Source organism: Ornithodoros turicata, chromosome 4 (genome assembly GCF_037126465.1).
Source record: "Ornithodoros turicata isolate Travis chromosome 4, ASM3712646v1, whole genome shotgun sequence".
Taxonomy (NCBI): domain Eukaryota; kingdom Metazoa; phylum Arthropoda; class Arachnida; order Ixodida; family Argasidae; genus Ornithodoros; species Ornithodoros turicata.
Genome location: NC_088204.1, coordinates 28,009,395 through 28,018,779, shown reverse-complemented (window position 1 = coordinate 28,018,779; position 9,385 = coordinate 28,009,395). Strand labels below are relative to the sequence as shown.

At 45.8% G+C, this 9,385-nt stretch overlaps 1 long non-coding RNA gene across 2 annotated transcripts; it reads right to left on the bottom strand.

The window, feature by feature from the left end:
- Nucleotides 1–2,830: 2,830 nt before the first annotated feature.
- Nucleotides 2,831–5,864, bottom strand: LOC135392876 (uncharacterized). 2 transcript variants are annotated; one of them, XR_010422275.1, is made up of 4 exons: nucleotides 5,578–5,864; nucleotides 4,260–4,314; nucleotides 3,969–4,024; nucleotides 2,831–3,914 (listed from the first exon to the last, which is right to left on the bottom strand). It is a non-coding gene; the product is annotated as an uncharacterized LOC135392876 (long non-coding RNA). The 2 variants fall into 2 exon arrangements; XR_010422276.1 differs by having other exon boundaries at nucleotides 3,973–4,024.
- Between the last annotated feature and the right edge of the window lie 3,521 nt (nucleotides 5,865–9,385).

Sequence of the window (9,385 nt, the reverse complement as noted above, 5' to 3'; positions counted from 1 at the left end):
GAAAAAACTAAGAGACGATAGTGTCATTTCGAAGTCAGACTTAACCGTCACCTTTAACACAGACGGGAGCCCAGTGTGGGCCTCATCAAAAATGTCTGTGTGGCCCATTCAAGTTAACATCAATGAGTTGCCAGTAAGTGTCCGGTTTAAAAACTGTATGGTTGTTGGCCTTTGGTTTGGGAGAAAACACCCAAACATGCCAATGTTCTTGGACAAGTTTGTCGAGGAAGTAAATCGAACACCAGGAATAACATGGAAGCATGGGTCTGACTGCATATTCTCCAAAGTTGTGCCACTCTGCTGCTGCGTAGACACACCTGCATGGGCTCTTGTACAAAACCACGTGGCATTCAATGGCTACTTCCCGTGCACATGGTGCTATGTAGCAGGGGAATACAGAAATGGTGAGTTAGCTTGTCTTTTGTTTTCAGCCCTTTAATAGAAATGCTGGTTGCATGTTTCCTTATGTAAAATTCATGCATGGTATTTCCCCCGGCTCTTGAGTATTTCCGGTTTGTTCAAGCTGGACAGGTGCATCATAGCAGCTCATACACAGTCAGTCAAGAGTGACAGCGGTGTGGTGATCTCGAAAGCTGGCGAGCTGTTAAGGATTGAGAGAATTTTGAGGGTTGGAGCTCAGGGCGAGCAGAAATCTTATATTCTGTGCAGGAAGCTTGTCGAGAGCACAACTTGTACATTGGCACTGCCAAACCACATTAAAGCATGTTTCTTGTCACAGCTTGAAGCGTTCCAGGTTATTGAGCCAGGAGACATTGCACAACCTTGCCTCTTTATTTATTTTTCATGTGATGAAATCTCTTATGTGTGCTTACTCCCGAACACCATAGAGCGGGACTAAATCAAGGAAGTGGTACCTTGGAAGGAATAATGCATCTTGTATGTAGAGCCTGAAGTCTCAGGGTTTAACCCTATTCTTCCCTGAATTTGCACCGGAATTGAACGTTGCCTCTTTAGGGTGAAACTGTATTTTTACGCGGAAAATTCCCCCCACTGGGGTGTGTATAGGAATGCACTAAGTTACTTCTTCGGCAGCACTAATTTACTTATTTGGCAGCAAATGCAGTTCCGTTACCGTTACATTATCGTTCATACCAAACCCCTACAGTTATCTTGCGTAATTGACCCTGACTTCTTTCCAAATTTAGCATACTGGACATTTTTCACTGCAGTTCGCATTAATTTTCTATACATGTTTATTCACCTGATTTTTGCCCCTTGCCTTCCAACGAAAACAGCTCCATGGCTGCCTTCAGTCAGTGCCATAGCAATACGGTTGTACACCGGGGCATTCAGCTTCTGACTTCGCAGGTCGGCAATGCTATCGTCCCACAGGTTGATGAGATGTCGCGTCACACCCTCCGACCAAACAAATTACTTTTTTTTTTTTACTTTGTTCGGCAAGCAGAGTTACTTGCGAAGATTCCGTGGAGGCAGCCACCCTGCTTTAAGGTTGACTCGACAATGGTTGTGGAGTTCAGTCGAAACTCAACCGTGCTCGTGTAGTCAACCATGGTTGGCACCACCGTGTAACACCCTCGACCATAGATGAACTCAACTGTGTATAAGTCTTCATGGCAGTTATACTTTGGCATAAACATCATACGGGACATAGAGTACATCTGTTACATAGTGAATCATCTAAACTTGAGAAGCATACATATGGCTAGTGCAATTTATTTCCTCGTGCCTCTCTGTCTTCTGAGAGTTTGGTCTGTTGTGGTGTTCGATGATCCGGGATGGTTCGATGAGGTAACGTCCTACAGGCAAAGCACTCAACAACAACAGGATTTAATCACACTATTTACAACAACAACAAAATTGGCTTACAGCATGTTGTGAACACAAACCCGATGGGGCGAAGACCAGGCCCCAGACCATCTGGTAGTTGAAGTCCCCGCTTGAGCTACCCAAAATCGGCGTGCGCCGACTTAAATGGCCCAAACTTGGACACTGCCCATAACTTTCACGTCCTAGTGGGAACGTTTACAGGAAAACGGAACTAACCATTTAATTGGGACAATGAACTAGGTTAGGCACGTGACAGTACGTCGAAAACTCCACCCCTACCCAAGGTAGATCTAAAAATCCTGTCCGCCATCTTGGACACGACGTAGTTTCCACAGCGCTTTGGGGATCAAGGGATTATCTAAGCTGACCACAAAGGTGAGGTCGCCATGAGGGTCACCACGCAGTGACACGAGGCTGGCCAGCATGAGCGGAACCATACACACCACATGGAGAGCCCGAGAGTCCTTGACTGAGATGCAGCTTGCATGCTCTTCTTCAGCGTCGTTGATATGCACAACTCTTACATGGCTGCATACGAAATCATTTGTTTTAAATATGCTGTACCTTCCTAATTCATAACTGCAAAATCTCCTGGTTTTAGACCCTGGGATTTAGGCTGTTTTATGTGGTTGTACGATCGAGAAACAAACCTCTGGAAAACACACTTTCCCTCTTTATCTATTGAAGCACTTGCTTTTGGTCTTGCCACATCGACAAAATTTCGAACCCATCTCAGCCCGACTGTCATTGCCATCGTCGCGACAGTTTCTCTCGTTTCCAGGCAACGAGTGCAGGCGGTGTAGTTTATGGTAAGCGAAATGCATGTGCAGACTATGTGAAAGGCTAAGGCGCTGAAACAATTGCGCGTCAACGCGGTTGACGGCTTTAACAATAGCCAGGCACAGCTGTACCCCACTGTTGTGATATATTATGTAGAGGAGTCTTGCCTGGCTGAGAGCCAACAGCTTTGTTTAAGCTCTCTGGGAAGTCAGGATGGGCCTTTAAAGTTCAGAGGCATTGCTGAGGTAATGCTTGGTATTTTATTCATACAAGGGAGAAACGCTGAGTGTGGGTGACAGTTCAGCCTCGTGAAAAGAACAAGAACACAGTTTTGGGCCTCTATGTCTGAGAAGACTCTTGTGCACGTTCTTTAGACAAAGTGTCAAGGAGTGGCTCTGTCACAGCCAGGGAGAGGAATTTCTGAAGAGAGTAACGTTAGCTGCTGCAAAATTTTCGCAGTAATAAAGTTATGCCTGATAAATTGCAGTGGCCAAGCCATCTGTTGTATGTGTAAGCCCTCCTCTCATTTATGTACACACAAGACAACATTACGTTGGAAATCCATATAGAACACATAGGCACATGTGTTGCTCGTGTGCCAGGAAAACCCGAATCATCATCATCAGCATAGGCACATTACACAATTTTTATGATACGGAAGTACGCAATAGCGTTGCCCGCAGATTGCATGGACATGTGCAATCGTTATGCGCACTACACTCTAAATCTCACACTGCTTGACTACCGCTTATTCAGGAGTGACAAAATTGCAAAAATGTCGCCACTGAATTAGCTGGTTTCTACGCGGCTTCGAACCACATCCTCTGTGCTGGCCATCAGGCGGTACCTTGGGGTTTGCATTTCCACTCGTGCTCTTTCACACACCCTTTCCCCCAATTCACTCACCCGCTGCCTCGCCCTGGCTGACAAAAATGTGCACAATATACAGATCAAATTCACATTATTTTCCAGTGTCACGTTATCTATGCATGAAATTCTTACGTATACAGGCATATATAAAAGAGAATTCGACATATTTCACCATGCTTTACCGTGGTTATCCATAAGATGTGTAACACTCCTGCGCTGGGAGCACGACCGGAGGAGCAGGAAAAAGAAACATGCACACGCGTAAAACACTTTTGCCTGTTGAGTTGTCGAAGTCACAGCGTGAAGTTTGATTTCGATAGTCTTTCACGGAACGCAAACTCTGTTGACACACAAAAGTTCGTCGGAGCGTGGTGCACTGCGATGCTTCACTCTGGATTAGTAGCTGCTTCATCCACGTCAAAGGCCAAGCAAACACAACGGACTGCCGGGAATACCTGCTGATGAAATATTCGGATCAGAACTCCGACCAAGCAGTTCAGGTTTCATACCTACGTGCAGTGATCTGCTGTGCTTCTAGGTGGCCCTGTCGCACGATCTACGAATCCTGCAAAGTTGAGTGAAAACACGGTAAACCTTGAGATACGGTTATCCGGGACACACGACGAGCTACATTAGGTAGCTTAGGAAACACGTTAAAGATAAGACATTATGCTCGACTCCCCCTCGATCTCTTCAACCCCGCAATAAAGAACAAGATTTGAAAATGAGCATGGTTCAAAAAAAAAAAAAAAAGAAGAGAATAAAAGAAACCATTCAGCAAGGTAGAATTCTGCGCTCACCTGTGCCCTCGAGTTATCTCCGTATGGCATTTGGCACAGCAGCAATCACGGGGACCTGCAAGTTTCAAACGAAAAATTAAAAACTGCTTCTGCTCACACTTAGCCCTAAATCGTTGCACGCTAACTCAACGAGGCCAACACCGATCCTTCGACTCGTGTAAGAAAGAACAGACAGTACAATGGACCTTTTTCACATACGCGTCGTATCCTAGCAGCTCTCGAAGGAACCATGCTCGGCGCGTGTCAAAACCAATCCACGTGGATAGCACAAAGGACCAAAACCGGTCAAGGATGGGGCCGACAAGTTCGCGCCATTCGTGCGGTCTCCCCACTGGTCTGCACTTCTGTCGTCCCCATAGTGCGCCATCTAGTGAAGACGGAGATAATCCTCTCCGGCGCCTCAAGGTCATATGCATGAGCATAGGCCATTGTGAAAAAGGTCCATTAGCGGGTGTTGGAGGACTGATGCGTAAATGACAGACACCATAGTTCTCGATAGCATGACCACCCAGAAAATGTTGTCAAACTGCAAAAGAATAACCGCGAAACAATGAAATGCGGTCACCCGTTCTCCCCATTCTCCCCGTTCCAGGAGCAAGGAAGAAATATAAAAATTAAAAATAGAGACATAGGAAAACACATCACATTTGCGGTACTGCATGGTGTTGTCCATGTCTCAATTTTGAAAATTCTTCCTCCTTCAATATGTACTAGCGAGCTTTTGTGCCGTTTTTTCTTTTTTAAACTGAATATTATCATTGTTTATTTCTTTTTTCTCTTTAGCTTATTTTTCATTGCTCTCAATGGGTGCCACTGAGTGCAAGTTGTCACCGACACACATCAGTGCCAAAACATTCGTTATTCATTGGGGATGACATGAAATATAAAAATATGCTCTGTCTACGAATGCACAAAACTGCCAAGTACAAGACATCGTACAAACACTCGAGTTACAATGTGGCGAAATGTCACGAATCAGGTACATCTCAGGCGGTGGAAAGCATAAACTTTGTCCCTTTCAGCCCTGAATTTTTTAATAATGGCAGATTTTTTTACTTGCTTGACTTTTATTATATACAGTCTAAGAAAGTGAAATATGCCAAAGGCGTCACTCAGATGTTTCCGGTATAAAATATCCGAGCCCGTACTAAAGTAGTACGTCAGGGCTGAGTGGTTGTGAAAAGACGAAAAATGGAATGTGTTAAAAATGATTTATTTTCAAAAAATTGTGACATTTCTTCTTTTTTTATGGCCTCAGGGACTCCTCCCTAGTACAGAACGATACCTCAGTGCACATGGAAGGGAAACAATTTCTCACATTTGACATGCAGAGATGAACGTTGCATTTTTCGCACTTTGTCTTAGAACAACCTTGGCATCCTTCAAGCTTTCAGCGCTGCTGCTCTTCTGTTGACAAGGGCCAATGGCCAATCTGATCTTAGCGAAGACAGGGGTGCTACGGCTGCGCCAATTGCGCAATTTTGATACAAGGTTGATTTCTTGCGCCATCGTGCGCCGAAAACGTGAAATCGGCGGAAATTGCGCCATAAGAGCAAAAGTCGAAAGCTCTCAGCTGGGTGCACCCCTCTGGAGGCCCGGCGGCGGCGGCGGGGCCGCCGAGCTGATCTCTTTTTTTCGCCGTGGGTTCGAATAATGCTCATATGCAGAGTACTGCACCGAATATAAAAACAAAAGAGGGTGAACCATTGCAGAACATGAGACCATAAAGTTCTGTTTAAACCAGAGAGATTTTAGAGCGTTTTTGGTCGAAAAGCAGACTTTGCACCGAATTGCCACGTTGGCGGCGTGCAGACGTTTTGGGCCGGCGGCGGCGCGCACCTCTACCGCCAGGGTGTCTCCTGCGTCTCCTGCTGTTTGTGTGGCGGGTGCCTCGGTGGCGTTAACTGTATGCAGCGACAAGCGTAGGTGTGTGTCAAGATAAGCAAACGTAATTAGCTCTTCCACATATATTATATAGCCTTACCCGTAATGCTTCCCAGTTGCGTCCCTTATCAATAAATTCATCGCAATATACTGTTTTCGAGACGTATGGGCGGCCGCGCTGTTCACTGTAAACAGCGCAGCCGCCCAAACCGAAAGTGTAAATTACACTTTCGGTTTTCACAAGGGTGGTCCCAGTTCCGACTTTTGTGGCAATACCTTGGCTAGCTTTGATCGCATATAGCGACCGTTTTTTGCTTTGTTGCTTAGTTACAACACAGAGATCGCTTTTCTGAGCTTAGTTGCGTGAGAGATTCGCATCAATTTAATGGTTGCGTTTGTCGCCGCAGGTCGGAGCACCAAATTCAGTTGAACTGTGCTAAATGAAGCGGATTCCAACAATGACCTCATCAGCGTTTGGTGCAAACCAGAATTTAAGGACACTGATGCTGTGTGCGTCCTTTGCAACGTCGTAATTTCGTGCGCTCAGCATGGCGTGGCTGCTGTTAACTTTAACTTAACAACGTTTCCTAACTTTCTTCACCGAGTTATACTTTCTACTTTGTGTCGGACACACTCATGGACTTAATACATGCGGGAAATGTATTAGCAGAGTCCTTTCTTGTTAACACGGACTAAGGCTATACCTATGCTTCTTCAGATGTGGTTATTTTCCTTGGTGCCATTAAAAATGTGAAATGCTGTGCTCCAAGTTGATCCAGAACATGACATTTTTGTGCTCCAGTATGCTCCAAAGTATGCAAAATTACTGCTCCAAGGAGCTCCAAAACTCAAATTGAACTGCTCCAAAAAGTGCTCCAAAATCAGTTTTGCCCGTAGCACCCCTGCGAAGATCATCCACTGGTATCGGACTGAAAAGATTTTGTTTCTTGGTCGGCTGAAGAGGTGAGGTTGATTGCCGTCCACGTTTCCTTGCCTGGTGAGGCATGCTGCATTTGCACAGGGCTTCAATGACGCCGAGTGTGAAGTCTAGTAGGTCCATTTGGCTCTTTGTATCTATCCCGTGGTATACAGCCTGGCGCCTGTATTCCAACCAGAAGTTTGTGACTGCAAGGTTCATGAAGTGCGTTATTACGCGCATTGTCCACTTTCTTGAACGGATAGAGGTCTGGTAGAGGGCAACAAGAAAATCTGTCTTGTCCACACCCTCCACGCTGTTATGTACCCTAACGACCTCAGGCCGCTTGACTTCAATGAAGGCGGCATCCGCTTTACTCCACCGTATGACCTTGTCTTCATTCCCATACGAAATTGGATGCCAAGCTTACGGCTCTATTATCCATCCAGCGAGTTATGGCAATTGTGCCGTCTCTGGTTACGTGACAGTCCCACACCCACGCCCCTCACTTTTCAGCTCCTTTCCTGACTTCAGAGGACATTTCTCCATGCGGTTCGGCAAACAGTTGAGACTGGAACATAGGTGTCCAGTATAGGCGTAGTCTCGGGTAGCGCAACACTCCCATGGCCAAACGTAGCGAAATAAGCTTTCGGACCTCTTCTTCGTTCGTCTCACAGACTTCCCCTCTTTGTAAACCGAATACATGTTTGTCTTATCTGGTAGTTCAACAAACACGCTCTTCGGAACGTAACGGGAGAAGTATTCAAAAGGGGTTGGGATGGAACCTTAATTCCCAAATTTTCGTCATATTCCCCACGAAATTTCGTGGAAGGAGTCTTGAATTTTTTCCTGGACTATGAGGTTGCCTTCATTTTCCGGTTGTGGGGTTCCTTGGACTGCTTCTCAACAACACCAGACTTGTCGTATTTGTCTTCGCTTTCCGTTTCAGGGTGATTCCACCGAAAATCAGCCAAGCATGGAACCTCGACACCACCGACCTCACCGTAAAAAAAAATGTGTTACCACATCGCAAATGATGAAAAAAGACCATAAAATAAACTTCCATGTTATAACCGTTCTCGAGGGAGAGGAGGAGAAAGAAATGCGGTGTATTCGTGCCTAGTCGTTTCGGCCTACTTTGAGCGCTTCCCAAGCGGCAGCGGTGGGCTGCACAGCAGTTAATATTTTTCTGCTTATCCTCTGGCAGGCGGACAATAGATTGATGGCTTCTTACTGGTTTGGCGCAAATAGCCACTATTTGAAAAAATGCCAAACTTGGTTGAGAGCGTTAAAATGGCTGCACTTTAAAGCTTTCTTCTGCGCAGTTCATTTACTACACAGACATTTAACACGCACTGATGTGTTTCGTCGTTAAAAGCTCTTTCTGTTGGTATCAAAATCATCATCATTTCATCAGCGCATCGCATCCATATTGGCCTGAACACAGAAGCTGCTTCATAACATTGGCAGATTTAGCACTCTTCTGACCCAAAAACCCCACCAAAAACATGCCTCGATTTTTTAATATGTTACGCAGGAATCCTTTCCCCGCACACCTACAAAAAATCGCGATTCGTTCTTCATCGGGCTTCACGCAGCGATTTTTTAAATGAACGTCGGGTACGCGCACTACGGGGTCACCCGCCGGGAACCCCCCCGGCGCTGAATTCATGCACAGTTTACTTGATTAACTTCGTAGGACAACACAGATAGAATTCTGAGTATACAACAACAACAGCAAGATAAACGATAACGACATATATATTTACACTGGTGACATGACTTTCTGTATTTTCTTTAGCTTGACATCTGTTGAGGATGCGGTTTGCTTCTCCCACATGTAATAGCAACGAAGTCCACCAATGGGCCGAACACCTTTCCACTCCTCCAGTTTTATTTCTCTGTACCTGTGCACATCTTCAGCTGGAAGATGCAGGAGTGTTATATCATGGATCCTCTTTGACAGTGCTGCTGTGAACCCTGCTGCATTCTGTATTGCCTCAGTTGCTGAAGAGCACAAGTTCTACATCGTTGCTGCGTGCTTGATGATGCCTCCAACTGCATCGCACACATTTTTGCCGTGACCCAGAGCCGAAAAAATCAATCTCTTGGCAGTGGCATTATGACTCATCTCAAAGTACTGGAACCTGTTTTTAAAATGAGCGGTTGCCCCATCGGAGACGTATACTGCGCCCCCGTACAGAGGGCCGTGGTCTTTCATGTGCTGTTCGATGGTCGACAAACAAAGCAGGGCTACTGCGCTATCATGTCGGGTGTCGTCGGATAAGATGGCGTAGCAGCGCGCTCCAGAGGATGCTGTCACTAC